The sequence below is a fragment of the Chinchilla lanigera genome, unplaced genomic scaffold, assembly GCF_000276665.1.
Source record: "Chinchilla lanigera isolate Chin_1 unplaced genomic scaffold, ChiLan1.0 scaffold00005, whole genome shotgun sequence".
Taxonomy (NCBI): Eukaryota; Metazoa; Chordata; class Mammalia; order Rodentia; family Chinchillidae; genus Chinchilla; species Chinchilla lanigera.
The window spans coordinates 1,369,175-1,392,905 of NW_004955406.1; the positions used below are offsets into that span (position 1 = coordinate 1,369,175).

A 23,731-nucleotide genomic window follows, 5' to 3' on the forward strand; every position below is an offset into this window, starting at 1 on the left:
AGACCTAGACGTTTGTCAGATATCACGAGCCATCATGTGCATGCGGGAAAATTCACGTGATACCTGCTCCTTCCTGTGCTGTGGGACCCCCTGTGATAGTCATGGATATAGTTTCTCAGTTGCGATTCCCCACACTTGTTATCATTTTCACAGTGCTTATCTGAGCTCCACATCTTCCAGGTGTAATATTGCTTAGGTAGCCCTGAAATATAGTGTCTTTTTAGAAAGCTTTCACAGGCCTTGATTTTGAATATCTCTTATGTAAGACACATCTGTCTGTACATTATACATTCTGCTATTTAACTGGGTTTGTTTTTTAGCAATAGCATTTATGTCTTTTATAACAGTGACTTATATAGTTTTGTGCAAAAAATAAAGTCTCTACTTATGGGAACCTGCTAATGGATGAGGCAGCAGAGGCGGGACTCTGCAGATTACATGTGTAATCCAAGGGGTTCATTCACACCCCTCTGTCTGCTGTACTTTCGGGGGGGGGGAAACATTTTTAAACATTTGTGGACATGGGAATTATAGGCACTTAGCTACACTATCTTGAAATGAAGATGAAAAGAAATAGCAAATCTTTAAAGCTTTGCCAGAGGTCCTTCTCCTGCTCTCCACCTTCCTAGGAAATAACTTGGTCACCAGCACTCATCGGTCTTTGACCTTGTCCCTCACTGAGGCCACCACTGTTGCCATCTTGCCCGCCATTGCCACCACCTTGCCTCTTTAGTTTATTATTATTATTATTAGTTTGTTTGTTTTTCTCCGGTTCCGGGAACCGAACTCACGACTTTGCACTTGCCAGGCAGGCGCTTTTGCTGCTGAGCTAAATCCCCAGCCCCACCTTGCCTCTTTAGTAGGAAAGGAACTGGCTCCACTCTGTCCCCACCTGCTGCCTTATCCCTCCACTTCTTTTCTTTCCTTTGTGTTCATCTCATAATTTAAAGCTAAAACAAAGCCTAAAACTTAGATTTGCTCTTTGGACTTGGGAAAAAAAAGGAGAAGAAAGCCCTGAAAAATCTTTCTTAATTTGGATTTTATAAGTTATGTCATGCATGACTCTTGTTTTAGAATCCTCAAAAACTTTGGGCAAAATAAGTGGAGTAATGATCTTATAACAAGAAGTATACTAAGTAATCCTGTGAAAATGAAAAATCATAGTCAAGATTATGTCACGATTTATTGCGTGTGTGTATATATGTGTGTGTTTTTCTCTCTTAGCCAAATGGTTTTCAATAGCAATTACTGAAGTGTCAACGACCTCCTCATTCAATTGAATTAAAAAACTTAAATGAAGTTTTACTAGTATCAGTCTTCCTGTCATACAGGTAATTGAGAACATGATATATGCTACAACAATGCCACCTATGGTTAGTAGCCTTTGTTTAAAGCACGGTAGAATTTTAGATACACTACAAGAGCAAACAGCCTAAAATAAAGTCTGATAATAGCATGCTGGATACTTGCTGTTTTGGCTCTAGCAAGAATTGGGCAAAGAAACAATAAAAAAAGGTATTCAAATTATGGCTTCTGTTAGAAAAGATAAGACTATATTTACAAACAGAAATCCTTGCTAAGATCTGGATAATATGTGTTCTACATGTCTTTTAAGACTCTGTTTTTCTTTTAGTAGGAATTTCTTACATTTACTTAGAATATATCAATCTTTTCTTTTATGGTTGGCATATTTTTGTGCTGTCAAAACTAATTTCTTTTTGCTGACTGGAAGGTCATAAGAGTGTTCATTTGTATTATCTTCAAGTTTTAGAGGTTTGATTTTCAGTGTTTAATGCAGCTGGAATTTGTTGTGTATATGTAAGGTAGGGATCCTTTTAAGATGGATTGATTATCATGGCACCATTCACGAAAGAGTCTGACCTTTCCCCACACCTCTGCGATTTGCTTTTGTTAGACCCCAGATGCTCTCTGGCATGGTTCTGTTGCTAACTAAGCTTTCTCTTTGGTTCTGTTGATCACTTTGTCACTCCTGTGTAACTATCATGTTGTCTTACAGTAGCTTTATAATATATTTTGATGTCTGATGAAAGAAATCGGCAGAAAGATGAACAAATAACTTTGCTATGTTCCTACAATGGAATATGGTCGAGCAGCAAAATCAGTGATCCACACCTGTAGGCATCAGCATGGATGCATCTCAGAGACATAATATTTAATGAAAAGAACAAAAAGTAACCCGAGAGGACTGGATGCACTAATTAAGAAGTGCATTCTTTAATGTTCTATTTCTGATACAAGTTAAATTTATGCACACATGTGTATATATGCACATAATAGTTACACAAAATTATATAAGATAAGGTTTAAATTCTGGCTTCCCTTCAACTGGTACATATTCTGAATTTATCAAGTATTTTAATACTCTAGCCTTCAGTTTTCAAATCTGTAAAATGAGAAAGGTCCCTCACTAGATTCTTGTGAAGATTAACAGTTCCTGACACTGAGTGCTCAGTAAAATTCAGCTTATTTTTTATTTTATTATTGTTTTGCTTAATAGAGTCTATATATGCATGTATATTCAGGTATATGTGGATACAACACATGTATACATGTATACACACATGTATGGATGCATGTATCTACATACATGATCTTTCCTTTGCTCCTGAGAGTCTCTTTGGTTCACCTGTTTGCTGTCTTTTTCTTTAATCCTCATACATTTTTACCTTAGTGCTTGGAAATACAAATTTGAGTTTTTATTTCCTTTTAAATAAGTCTATTTGTACCTTTTGAAAAGAAAATATAGTTGAAGACTAGGGTGTCATATGTTTAAATTGGCAGATAGTCTAGATACGTAGTCTTCGCAGAACTCTAGCAGGGTTAAATTCTTGTTCTAAAATCTGGGGAGGAGTTATGAACAAAATGCTTTGCAATGAACAGCCAAAGTCTCCCTGTCCTCAGAGACCTTCTATTTAGGTATAGACTGATAAGCAATGAAGAAAGAGAGGGAAGGAAGGAGAAAGAGAAAGGAGGAGCAAAGTAAGTGAAAAAGAAGTCTAAAAAGAATCCCGGCACGTGCTGAGAGTGCAGCTCAGTGGTAGAACACTTGCCTCGCGTGTGCAAGGCCCTGGGTTCCATCTCCAGGGCTGCAAAATCATGATTATCACATCTTAACGGTGTTAGGGAAAAAATAGAACTGGGAAAGGAACAGAGAATGCTGGGGATGTGGATTCTATTTTACGCAGAACACTCCAGAAGGCTCTAAAGGAAGTGAGAGAACAGGCAGGTGGCTGTCTGGGACTGGGACGAGCCTGCAGGGGCACAGGAGGCTCTGAGAGCCAACATGGTGGGTGGTGCAAGGACTGAAGGGCTGAGGAATGCGGAGCAGGCGGAGCAGTGGAGATGAGGAGGTCACAGTTCCCTGGGCAGCGGGTCGCGGCTTGTGACATACTTTAGTGAATGTGGTAAAGACAGGATTCCTTGGTGATCTGCCTGCTATTGGACTGTTCAGAGCAGAGGAATAACAAGATCTGACTTATTTCTAAAAGTCTACTCTCTAAAAATGGGCAAAAGACTTGAATAGACACTTTATAGCAGAATATCCACCAATGGTCTATAAGCCTATAAAAACATGTCAAAATTATTAGTTATCAGAAAGGTGAATTAAAACTTCAATAATACAACATTTGATACTCAGTAGCGTGAGTAAAATTAAGCAGATAATGATCTACACTGGTAGTGACCAAATGCTTCCCAGGGTGTAGTGCAAGCTGAACTTGTGTCCTTTGCTGAGAGGTATGTGAAATAGAACCAGGCTTGGGAAAATAGGCAGTTTTTGTGAAATTTAAAACTTCAACACTATAGCCCAGCAATTCCACTGCCAGGCATTTACCAAGAACAGTGAGAGCATACATTCACAAAAAAAGCCTTGTCACAGTGTTCATAATGTCTTTATTCATAAGTAGCTAAAAACTGTGAAACAATCCCAAATGTTCATTAACAAATAATGAACAAATTGAAATATGTTTATGCATGAGGTAGTGCTATTCCACAAAATGATGTGAACTGTCAGTGTACTCAGCAACATTGATAAACCTCATAAATGGGTTGCTATACAAAAGGAAACCAGGTGCAAAAAAAAAATCAAAAAAGGGAATACTGCATGTACGGGCTGAATATGAAGTGCTTCCTACATATTCATGTATTGAGGGCTTGTTCCCCACTATAGCATGTTCAGAAGTGAGGCCCTCTGTGGTGACTGGACCAGGTTGCTAACTGTTCATAGCTGAATGGGCTTATGAAGGGCCAAATTGTATGAAGCAGGCCTCCGGGTGTGTTTTTGAAAGATGCTGCTCCCAGCTCCTTTTTTTCTGGGTCCAGAGCTTTTGCTCTGCTTCCTGGCTGCCATGAGGTGAGCAGCTCTCCTCCGCCAGGCCCTTCCACTATGATGCTTGTGCCTTGGAGCCAGCCAACCATGGACTGAAACCTCTGAAGCTATGAGCCTAACTAAACCTTTTCTTCTTTAAGTTGTGGTCTCATAGGGTCGGGTATTTGGTCCCATAAATGAAAAGCTGATTAATCTACTGTGTGCTCTCATTCATGGATTTCTAGAACAGGAAAAAAGTACACTTTGATAACAGAAATGATAACTTGTTTGACAGGTGACTGGACAGGGTCATAAAGGAAACTTTCCGTGGTGATGGAAATATTCTGTAACTGGATTAATGGTTTTGAGGATGTGTATTTATAAATGTCATCAAATTTTATTGTTTAAATCTGTGGATTCTATTGTAGGCAATGATTGATGTTTATCAATAACTGAATAGTTTGATGTTATAAAAGAAAATACTCTCACTGGGGCTTCTCTGTGGGAGAGGCGAGGTGGGGGCAGGTCCATGAGCTGGGATGCCATTGCAGTGGTCCAGGAGGAAGGGGAGGTTGGGGTGGAGCAGCGTGGTGAGATGAGAACTGCCCAGCTCTTAACGTATTTTGGAGGAAGAGCCAAATGGCTGGCCTGAGTTGTTTTAGAGAAAGAAAAGAAAAGAGTCGGGGACGGCTCTGAAGAATTGGGACTGAACAGCTAGAAGATGGAAAATACCAGGGAAGATTAGATTTGGTTTTTACCCATTAGGATGTGAGCAGTCAGGAGTCATTTCTGTGGATATTCATTCCGAGATGTGTGTTAGAAATCCAAATAAGGATGCCAGGAGGAAGATGGATTACTGAATCTGGAGCTCAGAAGAGACATCTCAGCCAGAGTCAAACTTCTGGGATTTGTCATTCGATCCACATGGTGTTCAGAACAATAGCGATCAGCTGTGACCACCTAGGGAGCGAGTGTGGAAAGAGAAAAGAAGAGGTCCAAGAATTTAGCCTCTGTAACGTTGATAGAATGAGGAAAATGAGAAAATGGAAGAAGCAACCCATGTGCAGGAAAATGCTATCCCCAAAGTTCAGCAAAGAAGTCTAAGAATCTAAGTGTGGCTTTTCCACACTGGGATTCTTGAAAGCACCTCTGTCCATTGGTGAGTGCTTTTGATAGCACAGTGATATGGTGCTTTTCATAACCTACTTTATAGCCTGGTGCTGGTCACCACCTGCAGGACGGCAGTATAACTTTAAGACTGTTACAGAGCAGTGTGCTTTCATCGTGTTGGGCTTTGTTAAAGTGTTTAGATAAACTTTGGGTTTTGTTTATTCCCTGATTGGGAAGATGGAGAGCCTTGCACAGGTACACGATGGGCACCTGAGTGGTACAGGAGTTGTTCGCACCACCTTCTATTCACTTTCAAAATTTTACAATCCGTTGTGAGGGAAAGACTTGGATTCTTCTGTTGTCTGTAACACGTGTTGGCTTGGGACAGGCTGGCTCCTGTGACACAGTGACTTTGTTTCCAGTGTAGCACCATAGGGTAGTCTTTCTGAAGGCATTTTTAAGAGATTAAGGTTTAAGTTAAAACCAACTCTATATGCTGTTGCCAATGCAAATAATGCCAACGAGATGACAATCAGATGAACAGCTAAGTTCACACATGCTCAGGCAGGATCACTACCGAGATGTCACAACTTACTCCTCTGCCTGTCAGCTGGCAAGCATCCTAATTGCGGAAATATAGCATGTAAATTAACATGAGCCATATCCATTTATATGTGCTGGCTTTGATGCTGTGAGGCATACATTTCACATACATTCAGAACCCAATTAGGTAGTCAGAGTATTTCTTCACTGATGGGCCACCCAAGCCATGATCTTTGACTCACTATGTGTGAGATCCCCTATTTTCACACACTTAGATTGTGTAATTAGGAGCTCTGAGTGCATTACACTGAAAATTGCTTAATATGTCGTTCCTCTTGCCCTAGAAGGGACCAAGATTCACCATGTTAAAGTAAGCTGCGAGAAGTAGAAGTAGAGATGGTATTTCCAGAATGGAGGGTGAATCAAAGTGGCGCCAGCATGGCAGGGGAGAGTGTCTTCATAGAGCGCTTTGGGAAATGCTCACCGAAATGTATGCGTGCTTCTGCGAGGGACAGCTGGTGATACTGAGGTGCAGGAATTTTTTTATTATATGGAGTTATTGCTGAGGGCATAAAAACTCCATGGAGTCTTGGATTAAAAACATACTACTGGACTCATGAACAAGTCTGTTGTCTCATAATTTTCAAAACAATGCTGACATGAGATATAATGCTACCACCTGACACTTAAACTAAAGAACCAAGATGACAACTAATATTCAGGGATAATTTATCGACCTTTAACAATTGAAAAATAAGAAGCACAGATTTTGTGGGAAATCTGAAATATGCTGATAAAATATATTATCATTTCACTCATTACCAGCTCAGTTTTCATTTTATGTAGGCTATTCAATGTTTTCTTTCTTACTATTTCTACTCTTCCCTGAACTTGATAAGTTATTAATAAGGAATCATATTACCTTTAGTATTTGTAATTATATCGGTTGAAAAGGGCACTGATTCGTTCATTTCTCTAGAATAAAACATGAAAGAATACTTGAACTGTGTTGTGTAGAATTTCAAGATACTGTTTGCATCCTTTTCTGGTGGGCTTTGGGGTTGACACTGATGCCCTGAACTTTCGGACACAGAGTGATGGTGTCACTCAATGTGGTGAGGTCCAGTGGTCCGTGTGGGGCAGTTCTGGGCTGGGAGACCAAGCTTCAGTTCAGAGGGGAGCAAGCAGAGGCGAGAGGGAGGATGGAATTGAGCAGAAGCGACAAAAAGAAAGAAAAGGAAGCAGATCTCTGAAATGTCACTGCTCTGAGCAGAAATTTGCCCTCAGCATTTTATAGTATGCTTTGGGAAGAGAAAAAAATTAATGAAGGGGGAAAAAAGGCCAGAAAGCCTTTAAAACTTTGGTCTATTGAGTTACCAAGGAAGGCTCTGGAAGCCGAAGGGGTGGGGTACCTTATGAGAGCAGGTGTGGCCGTACAGAGGTAGGGATTCAGCAGATCTAAGTGCAGTTGGAAAATCATTGTCTTGCAGAGAATACTCGGAAGTGGTCCGTAATGGCCTTGGCTTTTGTCATATGGTCTTGATTATAAGGCTAAAATTGCATTGCCATGCCTTTAGTGTGAACGAGATGGATGGATAATTATTACGTGCACTGAATACCTTTCTGCATGGAGGAACTAGGACATCCGCTGGTCACTGTAGCTCCCAGTCCCAGTGGCTGTCAGAAAAGCTCTAGGCAGCCAATTCATCACCATATTTATGTGGAGGAGAATGGCAGTGCCCTTCTGAGCCTGGGCGTACACACTCCCGCATCCACACGCAGACTGTAGACAAGCTGGTGGCCCCCGTGAGGGGCCGTGGGTGGGAGGCACTGCTCAGAGAAGCAGTAGCCTTCCTGGCCACGGTGGGGATGACAATGAAACTATGTGCTCTGGATGCAGAGAGTGCCTCGTCGTGGTGCCCACATGCTAGTGCCGGCATGGAGGTAGGGCCAGGGAAGATTTGTGGCTCAGTTGGAAATGTGGCAGGAAGCTTAGAATCCTTGACAATAGGAACTAGCGGCTAAACAAGATGCATCTGTGGAAGACCCATGATTTCAGATACACTAAGAAAACAAGTCTTTCCTTCATTAAAATGTAATTTTAACAGATTCGCTATCTTACATAGCTTTCAGCATCCTCTTAGAAGATGGATATAATGATGTGACAGTCTCCTGGCTGTTTAGTAGTTGCCACTGTCATCCCTACATGAAGCCATCTGGGCAGGGTGCTGAGCACTGTAACATCTGAGTGGGCAGGATGCAGGACTGCATAAGATCCCCGGCCATGGCCACAAAACTCATTCATTACCGGAGGATTTATGATGGATCCTGTCCTTGCTGGGCTGTGGCTTCCTCTTTTCATGCAGCCCTTTGCAAAATATGAGCAATTAGCTCTGAGGGCCACTGTCCCTTCCTCGCTGAGCCTTGAACTTCTTGGCTAGCACTGAAGGAAGAAACAAATCACACTTGGCTGCAGAGCGCAGAGAAGAGGCAGGCTTGTGAGAACAAGGTTCTGAGTCCAGAATCAGGGTCAGAAAGTGTTCTGATCGTGGTATTTAATACCTCACTCCAAACCCAGTGTCAGTGCAGTGTGGGTGTGTTGGGGGGGCAGTTACACAAGTTGATTGATCATATCTGGCCCATCATCCAGGTGTTCTTATGAGGCCATTTTGACTGTTTTGATGTAGGGTATTTATTTAAGGTAAAGTAGCCAGAGGAATGAAGGAATTTCTCTGTAAATTAAACAAAGAGGAATACAAAAAATGCAGAATCTATATATGTATGTATTTCTGTGCATAAATATTTAACAAAGATCAGAAACCTTGGTTATTAACAATTATTTTATTTTATTTTATTGGGTACCAGGAATCGAACTCAGGACCTTACGCTTGCCAGGCAGGCACTTGTGCAGCTGAGCTATATCCCTGGCCCATTAATAATTATTTTAAAGTGATTAATACCACTTTCATTTTCCAGTGTAGATAGATAGGTAGATAGATGGATAGATACATGGGTAGGTAGGTAAGTAGATGGACAGACAGACAGGCAGACAGATAGATAGATAGATAGATAGATAGATAGATAGATGGATGCCAGGGATGAAATGAGAGATACATGGTTCAATAATACCCATTATTATGCTATATAGTAGTTAAACCTAAGATTCTAGGGCAATAAAATATGAGGGATACACTATTTTGGTGCTGTATTTAGCTTTTATTTCTATTGAAAACTGCTAAATTAGTAGCATTTGATGATTCCCGATTTAGCTCTTTTAATAAGAAGCAGAAACTAAAAACAGCTCAACCAAGCAGTGGAAGTCTTATCACAAGCCAGTAAGATCAATAAGCTAAAAAAAAAGTATGAAAAGTTTTTGAGTGACAGCTTAAAAATGGAAAATTTAAATATACATCGCTGCCTTCTGCTCCATTGTGTAATACGTAAAGCTCATTTCGGCAGTATGTTTTAAGCAGCCAAGAAAGTGATTTATTAGTATCACCGGATTTGTGTTTATGTTCCACGCTGTAAACTATGCTTGTAGCCATATATCTGTATTAAGGCATTAATACTAGGAGTGCTACCTAAGCTTAACGCCACTAATATTGTTCAAAGTGTAGTTTATTGGGCTATAAATAGTAACATCAGTATTGACACTCTCTGCATTATCTAAGTCCCTGAATAACTTGCATCTGATGCTAAATGAACACGCTGCTGCTGACAGCCTATAGAGCATAAATCGTGGCTGCAAGTGATGCTTCCTGACTGGAATCGCTCCTCTCCTCTGACCTGCAGAGGTGTTCTCAATGTGTAGAGACCTCAAGAGATTTTCCCAGTGTCCACTAGAGGGGTATGATTAGTGGAAATCAGTTCTTGGTCTTAAACATTCTTGTTGCATCTGACCGCTCATTTTGAGCTAAATTTCATGGTTAACATCTTGAGAAAGTTCTATCTGTGACCTTTCATTAGGTGGAGACTTTGTGTACATATATATTTAATTCAGAAAAGTGTGCTTTCTGCATAAGGCTAAGATCCAGAAAGAGAATTTCTGGAAGAGTTTTCTGCTCCCTACAGTGAAGAACTCTAATTGACCACTCTGGTCTTATCCTTACAAGGCTCTGATTTTTGTAGGCACTGACTATATTTTTCTCAGATGTGTGAAAATATAGTTCCCATCTACTTCACAGAATAAGCATCTTTAACACTTGTGTAAAACAGTTCACGTTGCAAATATGAATAATTAATGCTTGCAGTCGTGGAAAGATAGGTAGCAAATCAGGAACTGAGTTTTATTTAATCTTCCGTGTGCACTCTGGATCTTACCTTGATACAGAGCTGCTTGCTGTTTATTAGTTCATCCAGCAGTTTTAACTGAGGATGGATTACTCTATGGTGGACACGGCTGCCATACACAAGTGTATTTTCTAAGCTTGATTTCTTTTGTTGAAAACCAGGACAGTATTTTAAGTCTGTTTGAATTTCACCAGAGACACTCTCCTTTATTAAAGGCTATAAACAATGAAAAAGCTCTTTCTTAAATGTTTCTTCCAGAACAGGAGGCAAAACAGCCACATAAATCATGAATGTGCTAATTTATCTAGGTGTTCCTAACTGTGCCTTGTAAAGACTAATGACACATATTAAATCAAGTCTGGAGAGCAGAGAATTGGAAGAGGATGGTCATATCTGTGAATCCACCCTCCGCTCACTCAGGGTCCTTTCAGAGAGCTCTAGCTGTGTGAGGAACGACAGTTGTCCTACTGTCCTATATACTTTTACGAGGATGTGCTAGAAGCTCAAGGAGTGATCTCGTGTGCTTTGAGTGCTTTGAGCTCCTTCTGGAGCACCTGCTTTCTCTTGGGGCTGAGCAGTGCTCTGGACACGGTCAGGAGACACTGCAGAAAAGGACACTGTGCTCTGCCTTCCCAGCACTATGTCTCCCCTGAAGCTCTAGAATGTGATGCCTCCCATCCTTCCTGTCCTGAGCTGTTCCCCACAGACAGGGCCGCTGCCATGCCGGCCTTCCGGGTGTAGATGAAAGCATTGCTGGAGCCTCTGCATTCTTTGTTTCCTGGACATTAACTATTCTGCCACAACCAGCCAGCGCACAAGGCCATAGGTTTACTTAGTTCACAGTAAGTGAAATAGAAGCAAAGGTTTCTCAAAGGAGGATGAAAGGTTTCAAGGCACACATGTTCATGGCTTAGAAAATTAGAAGGTGGCAGAGCAGACCGGAAGCAGGAAGCCCAAGGACCTGTGACATCCAGGGGCCGCTTCCTTTCTTTCTATTTTTATTTATTCCTCATTGCCTCTTTTCTGAGCTGAAATATTGAAATACTCAGTTTGGGTCTAAAAAGAAGCCAAAACCTTAAGGAGAGAGCTTGTAAACAAACACCCACTTGAGCCATCTGGTTTTGTAACACATACAAGTGATTAAGCTCCAGAGCTATGATTGTTAAATTTTTAAAAACACAACAATCCAAAACAGCCCCAAATAGATCTTTTATGCAGATTTATGGGGGGAGGTAGGATGCTTTATATAGTAAATAATCTGGAAAAGTTAAAATGATTTTAAGAAGATTTTCCCTCCCTTGTTTCTTTCTCTCCCTTCCTTAGGGATGTTACAGAAAGAGAAAATATATGCCTAAAATATGTTTATATGTTTATAGCTCCACTCTACTGAGTCTCCATTGTTAAGGACTTGGAATGGCTCCTTCATTACTATTTTTGCCCTTGATAGAGACACACGCATGCTTAAATGTATGTGTGTGCATGTGCTCACGAGACGGTCTCTCGCTTCCTTCTAGAATACATTAAGCAATCTGGGCTATTTGCAAATAATGAATTCAGGCTTTTTGTCCATAATGACTGAAGAAAGTCAGGTCAGGGGGAAATTAAATATGTTAAGAGCTCTCATTTTAATTGTATAATATCGATAGTGTCTTTATAGTTAATTTCCTTGACAAGTCGTAGGGCATATGGATTGGATTCTTCATATATTTCTAACGTGGAAATGATTCTAAATTGGAACATCTCATCTAGGTGACATCACCAAAGGGAAAAAGAAGTGCCGCTGTATTGCAAGTTTAGGGAAGTAACAACTTCAGAGCTGACGACTTGGGATGACTCACCCGAGCCACTGGCGCAAAAGCTGCCTGGGAAATCAGCACGCAGTGAGGAAGCAAGGTCACATCAGGTCCCAGTCTTGACCAGGCCTCCTACCTGTATCTGTCAGATCCACTGGTGGAGGAAAGGAAAGCGTTGAAAAAACAAGAGGAGAGCATTTGGTGATGATAATAGTGATTTGAGTATCAAGAAAACACCCCAGGATTTAACAATGCAGACATAATAAAAGTTAATTTGTCCTTCACAGAAAGTCCGTAATGAGTGTTCCTGATGGGGGTGGACCTCTTCCAAGTGGTGACCGGAAGACTGATGTCAAAGTCTTAGGGCTTTTGTGATGTGGGTGTTTAGCGTCCAAGGTTGCTGCCAGGTCCCGTGTTGAGTACGGTGTGGGGATGGATCTGTACGTCAAGTGCAGAGAATCTTGTCACTGACAGCCTCCAGCTTGGGGCACCACGAGCTGCAGGCAGTGGGGAAGCAGGTCTAACTGTGTGCAGGGTACGAGGTGTCTGGGGAGCTGCCGGAAAGAAGAGAAAGATGGGGTTGAGGCAGGACACCCATGGTGTCAAGAAGGAAACAAATGAAAGCCTTTGTCAGGGAGGTTCTGGTAAACCGGCTTTCTGACAGCAGGGATCCGGAGCCTCACCTGGTGCATGTGGTTTGCTGATCCCCTGGTGTAAATACTCATGCTGAGGCTGATTGCATGCCACCAACGTGAATGTCTTGAATGTGGAGCTGGGAAGCAGTGCAGAGCCGGAGCCACCTCGCCCTGCACCCGGCTGGTGAATTCTGAGAAATTTTCAAAGGCATCTCTTCATGGGAAGGAAGTTTGTGTTCATTGTCCCCTTGGTCTGTGACACAAAGGAAGAGTCGCTTTGGGAGGGATCTCTTCACTGGCTGAAACTCCCGTCAGTATGATGTACTCTTATCAACCACAGATATGGGTGTATAATTTTGAGTCAGGAAAAAGAACATAGTGCGTTCCAGCTGCCCATCTGCCCTGAATCTCAGGTCACTCTCAGGCAATATTTAAAATGCCCAGAGCAGCTTTCCAAAGAGTGAGAGCAAGGTTCTCAGTGAGAAGTAGAAGCCACTTCTGGCATATGAACATGTATTATTTTTCTTGGGATGCAGTGTGATTGCTTCTGTCATTGTTTTCCAAGAAGGAAGAAGGACCTGGAGATGGGACAGGTAATGGTAACGATGAAAAAGTGATCCAAGCAGTGACCCTTGCTTCTGTCTGGAGATTGGAGTGGATGTGCTGCCACTCCCCATGACAGAAGCCAGGAAGCAGCATGAGCTGATCTGTGAGATGTTTTGTTTTGTCGGTGCTGGGATTTGAACCTGGGCCTTGAGCGTGCTAAGCACTTGCTCTAGCCCTGTGCTACATCCCCAGCCCTGACCTGTGTTTTAAAACAATATCTCAGCTGGCTAATAAATTAAGGTGGCCATGAATAGTCTGATGGCTGTACATGTTTCCTTCTGAAATGTTCTACTGTTGCTTCTCTACCTTTGTTATCCAGAGAATCAGCGTGATGATCTGGGTGGGTACCATTCTGCTGGACCAGTGCAAATGTAGGTGTGGTACTTCTGAGTTGCCGTAGTGGCGCAGATGACAGGTCAGCCCATGAGAAGACACTATGCTTCAGTCCCTTTGGCTGTGCTGGACTTGTCCTCTGAACACCCAGAGACATAACCCCCTTTGGACTGACACTGCACCTTGCAGCCTCTCTGTGACAGCCCCCGGGCTCTGTATGAAGTCCTTTTTGATTTCATCAGGGTGGTTGGGTTGGCATCACTCAGATTCTGGTCTGTGCTCTGTATCTTTGGGGCACATGCTGGGCCAGATTGAATCCTAAGGGCGATGGGTTCTGTTCAGTGATTGGTTTATATTGGGCCAGTTGCTATTTTTGGAAAGCATTAAAACTTGTAATGACAGACTCCGGTACTGAAGCCTCTCTAAAAGTTAATTCATTTACTTAGTTAATAATGCTAATGAGCCGTCCAGGGAGCTGCTCCCCTCCTCCCAAATTTTCTAATGATGGCATAGTTAAGTTCCTTGCAAACAGTAACTTGCCCCATGCCGCTCCACTCTGCTGAAATTTTTCCTTAACCATGGACTGCCAAAAATCAGAACTAGGGCTTGGCACACCCGTTGTGATCAGACGGGCTATCGGAATCATAATGTCCTAAGTACAAAGCCCACTAATTGAATTTCATTCACCAGACTAAAAGACGGCAGCCAAAGGCAGAGAACACTATGGGCTGTTTTTTATGAGGTCCAGAGTCTAAAGTCATTTTTAAAATGTGAAGTGATGCAGTTTCTTGTATCTTTCATTTAAAATGCTCCTTGGTAAACAGTGTTACAGATTAGTGTATTTGTAATTTAAATGAAGATAATACATCAAAGCTGAATCTGAAAAGGAAGGAGAAGTTTAGGAAATGATTCATCCCCTCCTTTTGTGTATGATCTACTGTAGAAAATAAATAAATGGGAAGGAGAAGGAGGGGGAAGAATTGTGGATTTTAGGAAACAAAATTGAACTATTTCTGAGACAGACTCAATCCCAATAGCTAAATCTTTGTTTTCTTGAAGCACACTAATAAATTCCGCCTAATTCATTTTTTATTTTCTCTCGGGGTCTGCTTGCAGATTTGCTTCAACAAAGGAAGCATCATGTTACATCCTTTAAATAATTGATGCTTCTCAGTCCAAGCCAGCTTGAAGGAAATTCTGAAAATAGGTACCGATTGAGCAAACGCCTCTGCTGCCCGCTTTCCCTCCTCAGCACTCTCTGCTCTCATCCTGCTTAATAAAACTTGCTTTCCCCTCCCCCTGTGTTCTTTGCCTCCTTGATGGAGCAGATGATGTTCTCCTTTGGGTTTAGTTTTTACCTAATGCTTGGTATCGCTCATGCATTTCACCCCATTCCATTTGTTTTATTAAAGACAGAGGGAGCCGTTCATATAAGTGGGCTGATAGAACGGAGAGCTCTTAATTAATCTGTCGAAATGTTATGCCATAATCACCATCAGAGACGGTTCCTTGGGACTGGGCACAACTGGGAGAAGTTGTCCCTATTGATGGGCAGGGGGCTCTCATTTCCCAAGGAGCAGAGTCAGTTGCAGCTTTGCCCACTGCCGGCTGCTCCTGCAGGTTCTAGTCCTGCGAGCTGAACTGGTTCCCCTCCAAGAAGAGAGTTTTCCGCCTTCATGCACCATGGGTGGTGTTGGCCATTTTCTAAGTCTTGGAAAGGCCTGCTTTCAGGTAGCTGTGGTTGGTAGAATATTAGGCTGGTCTCCCATGGTCACGGCTTCTAGGTCTGACTCCGAGTTGCATATCCTTCCAGGACCTCCTTTTCATACTTTGTAAAATGAGGGTGCCGGGTGGGTCATCTCCAAGGTCTCCATCACTGGCAGTCTTCCATCTTCCAGGAAAGGCGTGAAAGACTCAGGAGAAGCTGCACCCACGTGACTTTGGGTACAGTCATGGTGTTCTGAGTTTGTCTGAACGAGAGCTATAAGTTCCTTCTTATCATCCTTCCTGTTTCTTTCCATTATTTCTGTTAGTCTTTCACTTACTTTCTTTCTCCCCAGCCCCCTACCCCCCTTCCTTTTCCTTCCTACCAGCCTACATTTCCAGGGCTAAAGTGGAAGGAGAGTAGCTGGCTGAGTATTAAAATCAAGAATCTCAGTTGACTTCATAAGCTAAACACTCATTTTTAGAATGTTCTGTCCTCCCAGGCAAGCTTTCTCTATGATTCTCCAATTGCAGCAGAAAGTAGCCAATATTATTGAATTTGGGAAGTGGCAAATATCAGGAGAGCTAAATCCGGAATTCTGATGCTGTGTATCCGTCACTGACAAAGCTGTAGCTGAATGGACGGATTGCTGTCCACTCCCAAAACTGTCAGTCTGACCCACTCTTCCTTTAAAGGGGCACCATGTACGGGCATTGCTCTGTTTCCTCCTTAGGTAGGGCTGACTTCCGGTGGCTGAAGTTGTCTTTGCCTGCATCCTCCCAGCCACCTGAGGCAGATCATTTGTATAAATTATGCTTGCCCAGAATAAGCTTTTCTGGTTGCCCTTCTCAAAACCCATTGTCCCCCAAAATCTTCAGATCATCAAACCAATCTAGGCCGACACAAAAGGGAATCTGGGCAGGTGAAGGAGCTCTTCTGTTTGTCTTTTATTGTCAACTGTATGCTAAGGTTATCTTTAGAAAGACCAAAGGAATTATTTTGGTTCTCCTTTTGAAATCTTTATGTTTACCAGCCATTTGCTTTTTGCACGTGTATGTACCTCAGGCTTTCATAATGTATGTAAGGAGATTGCAGGTACCTCCTCCCAGTAAAATATACTCCTCAGTTTTTGGAACTAAAAATGTGCTTTTCCCGGAGGACGGCTGTGTTGTTCATGGTTGAGTTTCACTGCAATGCAACTGTGCTTCACAAATATCATGTGCTAAGTGGCTTCTCTTTTTATTGGAATGTCCAGTCTTCTACCACCTCAGGAGCAAAAGGACAGATCTTTCTGCCTATGAAGATAGAGAGCTAACTCTCCTTTGAGAAGATCTCTGAAGTAACACAGAGAGTAATGGTGGTGGTGATAGAGGACGGTGTGGGGAACGTGTAAGTCCTGTTGCCTTACAGTCGGCAACTGTGTGGGTGAAGACACTGGAGTTATCTTCCTATACTTGAAACATATTCTGTGCAATAAGGACGGGAATCCAGATCCTTCCTTCCCCACCGTCTTACCTCGCAACCTTCGCATATGGCACTACACCCATTGAGATCTGTGTGGAAAGTGGCCCCGCTGAGCTGTGCAAAGCAAAATCCAGGAGACTGCCCCTGGCAGTTCTTAATCCTGAAATTAATATCTTTGTTGTCAGTTTAAATGTCCAAACTCAATAATTACTTGGATCTAGGTCCAAGGGTGGTGAACCTATGGCATGCGTATGATTTCTTTTTCTTTTAAGGCAAATGATGTGACTGTATGAGTTGTGTTTTATAAACGAAAACCTCACCATTCGGGTTTAATTGCGGCATGGGTACTTTGCAATAGTTATGTGAGTTTTGGGCTGCACTTTGGGCACTCATCTCTAAAAGTCTGGATAATTCTCTGTTTATGAAACAGTTATTTCTCAGTCTACATTTTACAGTGGGTAGTTTAGAATTCAAGGGAAAAATAGATACGTGGTAGTGAGTTTTCCAAGTTATCCACAAAATTCTTCTAGACCGTATTGTAACTGACTTTTAAAGGCTATTTGCAGAGCCTCCCTGCTTCAGTAAGGGATCCACAGTGTTGGATAAGAACACTTGCAGTTGGGTTGATCGTCATTACTTAACCTGGGGATTAACCTGGGGAGCTGTGTACTGCAGTTTCCCCTAGATCATAAGTTAACAGGAACTAATTCCACACCTTCTTCCAATGCTCTACCGTCTCCCCCACGCACGGACCCTGACCGTCCTGAGTTAGATGCCTCTGCTCAGAGAGTTGGCATGTATGGTACAAACATCATTATTGTAATACCCATGTTATTTTGAATATTCATCAATTTCAGAGCTAGAGTTTGACAAGTGATATGTTTTCTGTGTTATGCGGTACGTTTCAGTCTTGATATCTGCAGTTACATTAGTCATGGCCGTTGGCACCATGACCTGACATCACTGCAGATATCCATACCTGCAAGATTTGTGCTGACCCATACCCTTCTGGACACCCCAAGTCCTAAGCCTTCTCTTAAAAATAAAGAAATAACAACCTAACTTGGTTCCCTTGGGCTAATAACCACGGAATACCAACTGAGTGGGTTCTCTCCTAATGCTTCTTTATACTTATACAGATTGCAACTTGCTGACTGAGAGACCTCCCGTGTTCACAGTCCTAGAAAATAAATAGGATTGGGTTCTCCCATCCCACTCATCCAGCCACCTACCTCTTTCAAGGGAATCCTGGAGCAACCTCTTGTTCTTATCTGAAAAACAGCCCCCTTTTCTCTCTTTGATTCTAGACCCTGTTAAAGCCCAGTTGACATTAGACGTCTCCGCTCTGGTCACTGGGCTTAGTTGGTCTTCAGCTCTCATTCTATGGGGGAATTCACTTAGAAATCAGCCCCTTGTTTTCTAGGCCCCAAGTAGTTTCTCTTTAGCATTAAATCAATGATCAAAACATGGTTTTGGTTACTTCTGGTAGCATGGGGGTGTTAAGAGAGAATTGGAGCCCAAACTTCCATCTTGCTTATTTGTTAAGCGTTTTACTTTTAACTCGATTCTCAGAATCAGCAAGGGGAAGCTATGGGCTTGAAGGTGCCCTGGTGAATAGATGGAGATGCCCCCTTTAGGAGCCTTCCAGCAAACACACAGAATCTCTTTGCAATCATCACCTCTCAGAGTCTGCTGTGGCCCTGTTCATGCTCTCAGGAGTGTGATGGAAAATGGCCTGGTGCCACTTGGCTGATTAATTCCCCCACATTTTGCAGGTAATGAATCTCAGCAGATCATTCACCAAACAAATAGTAAGGGACCTTCCAGGGGCCACTTAGTTACAGTCCACCCTTGAGCTGTAAGTTCAGTGTTGAATTCCCTTGGGTAGCCAAAAGGTCACTAGACCGTGCTCCACAGCCCCTTTATATCAGGGTAAAGATTTGGGAAGCATTCAGATAAACCCTATGCAATTGCTATTTTTGTCTATCAAAACTGGTAAAATACTGGCAATTTTGTGCGGCTAATCACAAAAGCTTCCTTTTGTAGACAAACATTCTACCTAAAGTACTGTGCATATTGAGTTAAAGCCCATGACTCGAAACAGATTCTCAGTCTTTCCACTTAGAAAACTTGTGCGTCTTTCCCTACTGCTGTTTGTCTTTTTTTAAGGATTAGAGACACAAGAAGCAAAAGTCACATTTGGAGGAATGACTGCATTTTGAGACTGATGTGATATAAGTGGAAAGTCCATTGGTCTTGGAAGGTTTTCTTCTCTGGAAGTTATAAATGGGTGTTATAATGGGAAATACTTTGAGAGCATTCGCTATAAATAAGAGAGGAGCGGAAGATTAATAAATCGGATAAAGCTGAGAAGGAAGAAAACTTAAAATAAAAATGAGGACTATACCTTCACTGGAGTGTTAATACCGCCCTGGCTATATATATATATATATATATATATATATATATATATATATATATGAAAATCAAAGACTCGCTCAGAGCCCACTAAGTTGTAGCTATTAACGTGTGCTTAAGTCTATTGCTGGGAGATTTTATTAAATGCACTGGCTGAGAAAATTGACCTTACTTTTTTTTTTTCCTTTTCTGGGTCGGATCCTTGCTCACATCACATAAATGAACAGAGCTGACAACTGATTGGTTCATCAATGAGCAATATTAAATAATGAAGATGTAAGGGAAGAGTCCTCTGCTAACATTGTCACAGCTTGAAAGGTAAGGTGTTCCCTACACAGCCAGGAGGCAGTAATGTTCCTTAGAAACCCATCTAGCACTATGTCATGTGATAGAAGGTGGTTAAATCCCCCCTTGACATCTTTATCCTCTGTCACTGCGACCTTGGCGAGTCTTTCTTTAGTAAGGAAAATGAAGAACTTCTGATGTTTCCCTCATTCCAGCTTTTAAAAGCCAAAAATGTCATTTGGGTCTTCCACAGTGTTTTATTTGGTGATATCCTGACAAGTTGAGTGTGTGCTGCAGTGGCCATGTGGGTCCTTTGGAAAGGTTCTGCTCATTTCTGTTGATTTGCTATCTTGATGAATAAACTGTGGTGGTCAGGCTTAGACTTTCTTACTTCTGATCTTTTGGTGATGAGTAAGAAGCAAATATCACTTTCCTCTACATCTTGTCCTGTGTCTCAGAGAGAAAGTGCTCTCTTTCTCTTCTAGCTTCTGCAGACTTTCTAAGAGTTCTTGCTCTGTGCTTAGTTACCAAATGAATGTCCACTTCTTTCTAAGAATCTCTAAAGGTTGAGAGTTCCCTTGACTCCATTTTCGAAGGAGTGTCACATAACACCTCCTTTCCTGGGATGCCATGGGTTCCAGGAATGGTCCTCTAGAACCCAATCCCCTGCTTGGATTGTGTGGGACTTTTGATGGACAGTGCAGGATCCTTGACTGACTCATTGTGATTTGAGCACCTGTCACATAGAAGACCCCAAGGGTCCCCACCCCATGGTGCTGTCTCCATGTCCCTCCAGGTGAGTCACATTTCCAAAAAACAATCTGTGGACTCCTGCCTCAGTGTAGCAAATGGCACTTTAGAAGTGAAATCGTCTTTCTCATGGCACCCACACTGCTGAATTTGCAACTGGGCATACTTAAGGTGGAGGGAGATGTGTTTCCATGTCTGGAGTGGTCTGAAATACATATAGTGCTGTCTCTGCTTCTGCAGCTGAAACTATCCAAAAATGGAGTTCTGACCCCAAATATTCACTTGTAATTCTGGAGTAGCATTTGTTGTTTTGCATAGCATCAGCTTGGTGGTAAATATTGGTGGTACTTAAACCTACTCCTTAAAAAGGACAGGTGTGCCCTGCTTTCAGAAAACCTGGCTCTGCTTCGAATTCATGCTTACTGGGCCATTACAGAAGGGACAGTTATTTGCACACTAAAAATAGCTTGGCTTCATAAAATAATTTATCACAAGATTCCTTTAAATAACCAACTCTCTTAGAGCATTTAAAATATGATTTGATTTGAAAAATCAATGGTTCCCTCACTCAACTTTTCAAGAACACATCTGCTTTGTAAGGAGAGACAGCTAAAGGAGGGGTGCAGCAACAAGGGATGGGGGGCTAAAGTGAGCTGGGTGGGAATTAATATTAATTTAGAAGTGAATTTACTTTTCTAGACCTTCCCAGGGAAGACACCTTCACCTTTCACAGCTCCACAGGACATAAGGGGGAAAAAAACAGCCCAACTTGAGTTTGGAGCAGATACATCTATCTCTTTGGTGGGCCGCGTTCTGCATTATGCATGTGCGTAGAAGTGAGGTTTGCTTTGATCCTGACTATTAAAAGTTTATTTTTAAACTCAGACTGGGCAGGCATCCAGCGATGCTCTTCCCCTGAGCACATCCTGGGTTTCAGGTCCTCGGCCTGCAGAATGCAACTAAGCAACAGGAAGGAGCTCAGAAGTGCGGAGACTTGATGGGTGCGGAGGGTTTTTTTCTCCCTTCCTCCCCTCTATTTTTGAAATTCAAATTGAATGCAATTTTCAGCTCATTTGAGCTAGAATATACTGTTGCTGAGCTTCAGTGGCTCTTAAATTCAGACTCACAGGAGAAAACAGATATCATCTGTCACAGGGGGTGGGAGAAAGGAGACTCTACTCCGCATTTTATTCACAGGAGGCAGAACTCTAGTAACTAATTCAGACCTTCCTGACTAATCGCCTAATCATTCACCAGCAAACCTATCAACTAATCAGTGAAACCTCTGAGACACCCGTCTGAGGAGGTCTGGGAGCTCTTACCCCTTCTTGCTTTTAAAACAAATTATTCAAGTCTATTTTTGCATCATTGGTATTTTAATACCTTTTTTTTCAAACTGTGATAGAATATCTCCTTTCTTCCTTTTCTATTTTTACTGTTTCCATCTTTAATGTCTTTGTCAATGCTGTTTATTTATAACTGAGAATTAGAAGAAGGTTTAGGTTAGGCTAAGTGGGGCTAAATTTTGAATTATTATTATTATTATTGCTAAATAGACTGAAAACTATGCTTCTGTCTCTGGATAAATATCATCACCACTTAAAAAGCGAAGCCCAGCCCTGCTGTTTGGGAAGTGGCCAGCGGGCTAAGCCCACGATGAGAATTGAGAGGTCTGGAGAATATCTCTTCATGAATTTCTGTGACTAAGTATGTGGCCAGGGATTGCAAATGGATGTGAACAACGATGATCTAAAGTTTTTCCTCTGGCTTTAGGAAGGACGTGATTAAGCAACTTTGATCCTGAGAGGTAGGTTTATACACTTTAGTAGCAATGCTTGTCCTTCACTGTTTCAGCAGAAGCCAAAATTTCCACGGGAACATGAAAGCCGTTACATTCTTATGCTTTGTTTTCCTTTCTTTCCGTCCTTTTTCTTGAAATCCATGAGAGACAAGTAACTGTGCTGTTTCAAAATTAGTAGAAGAAAACCACTTTGATCCCTAAATACTGTTGTTTCTAATGGAGATCATTCATAGTCATCACACTTGGAATGGTTAGCAGGAAGTGTATGATCTGGTCATATCTATTTATGTGAATATATGTGAATATGTGTGTGTGTGTGTGTGTGTGTGTGTGTGTGTGTTTGAATACCCTTAAGGTCTCTAAGAATGTCACAGCAGGTACTTCCAGATACTCACTTTCACAACAATAAATCCATCAACCACTTTATCCTTTTCACGGAATGTGCTGGTGCATTACAGCCCTGGTAGAAGGGGTTGGCTTCATTTTCTTTAGAAGAAATGATACCCTGACATATTCACTTGTTGTGTCTTGTTGTACATTGGTATAGTGACTGACACATAGTATAAGAAATCACAAACTGCTCTGAAACAAGACAACTATGATGGAATTGTGATTTTTATATTAATAAATGTGTATTTGGTCCCTGCTCCCCATTTCTGACATAGCACTCCTAATCTGTGGGAATTCCCTGTGTTGCAGGGGTCTCTTGTGTTCTTACGAGGGGATTCTTCTGGACTTGTGGTCACCAGAAAGACAATGCCATGATCAGAGGCTTTCTGTGGTCCATCAGGAAATGGATGGGACCTGGAGAAGGAATTAATAATCAGTCATCCCTACTTGATGAGGCATCCATGAAATCCCTGAGCTATAGTTTCAAAGAGTTTCTGGCTGGTGAGACACAAGGTGGACTGAGAAGGGAGGTGCACATGGAAGGTGTGGAAGCCCTGTGCCCTTTGCCTGCTTCTCCCTGTGTGCCTCTTCCTCTGCCTGCCCACCTGCGTCCTTATCAATAGGATAAACTCATAAAAGCATTTTCCTGAGTTCTATGAGCCACTGTAGCAAGTTGATTGAGTCACAGAGTGGGATCATGGAGAGCTCCAGTTTGTGGGCAAGGCAAACAAAAGGGTGGGGGTAGCCAACAAGTTTTTAATGGAGCAGGGGCAGGGTTGTGGGGCTGGGCACTAGAAGTGTAGGTTAGGACCCTCTCTCCAGGTGGGTGGTATCAGCACTGAGTTAAATTTTAGGACAGTCACTTGGTGCCTACTGAAGAATTGATGTCTTCAGAAGAAAAGGGGAGTCCCAGCACGTCTGAACACAGAAGATATTGGGGTGAGTGCAAGCGTGTTACCACGTCACCTTGACAAAGTATCTGTATTTTTCACTAATGACTGAATTAGTTAGCAGAGTTTTAGGTTTTTTTTAAAAAAGGTCACATCTCTTCAATTTATAAGTACATAGGGAACATTTATTATGTGGCTGAAACTCTCTGTGCTGAAATTTGTAGTATACAAAGTAGTGGTTCTCTAAAGTGATGTAGACTCTGGAGATGTGAATCAAGTCTGTCTTGAACATGGGCCATGCCTCCCTTTTTCCTCTGTTCATTCTCACTGGTAAAAATAATTATAATCTAAAGTGGAGACGAGAGAGAATGACATGCAGAACAACTAGTGG

At 42.0% G+C, this 23,731-nt stretch overlaps 1 protein-coding gene across 3 annotated transcripts in view; it reads left to right on the top strand.

Moving 5' to 3' along the window:
- Positions 1–23,731, top strand: part of Esrrg (estrogen-related receptor gamma) — a 524,413-nt gene that overhangs the window by 108,935 nt on the left and 391,747 nt on the right. For all 3 annotated transcript variants that reach the window (XM_013519877.1, XM_013519891.1, XM_013519883.1), the window contains one exon: positions 19,452–19,542. The gene's annotated coding sequence lies outside the window, so the exon portion shown is untranslated. The remainder of the gene's footprint in view (positions 1–19,451; positions 19,543–23,731) is intronic.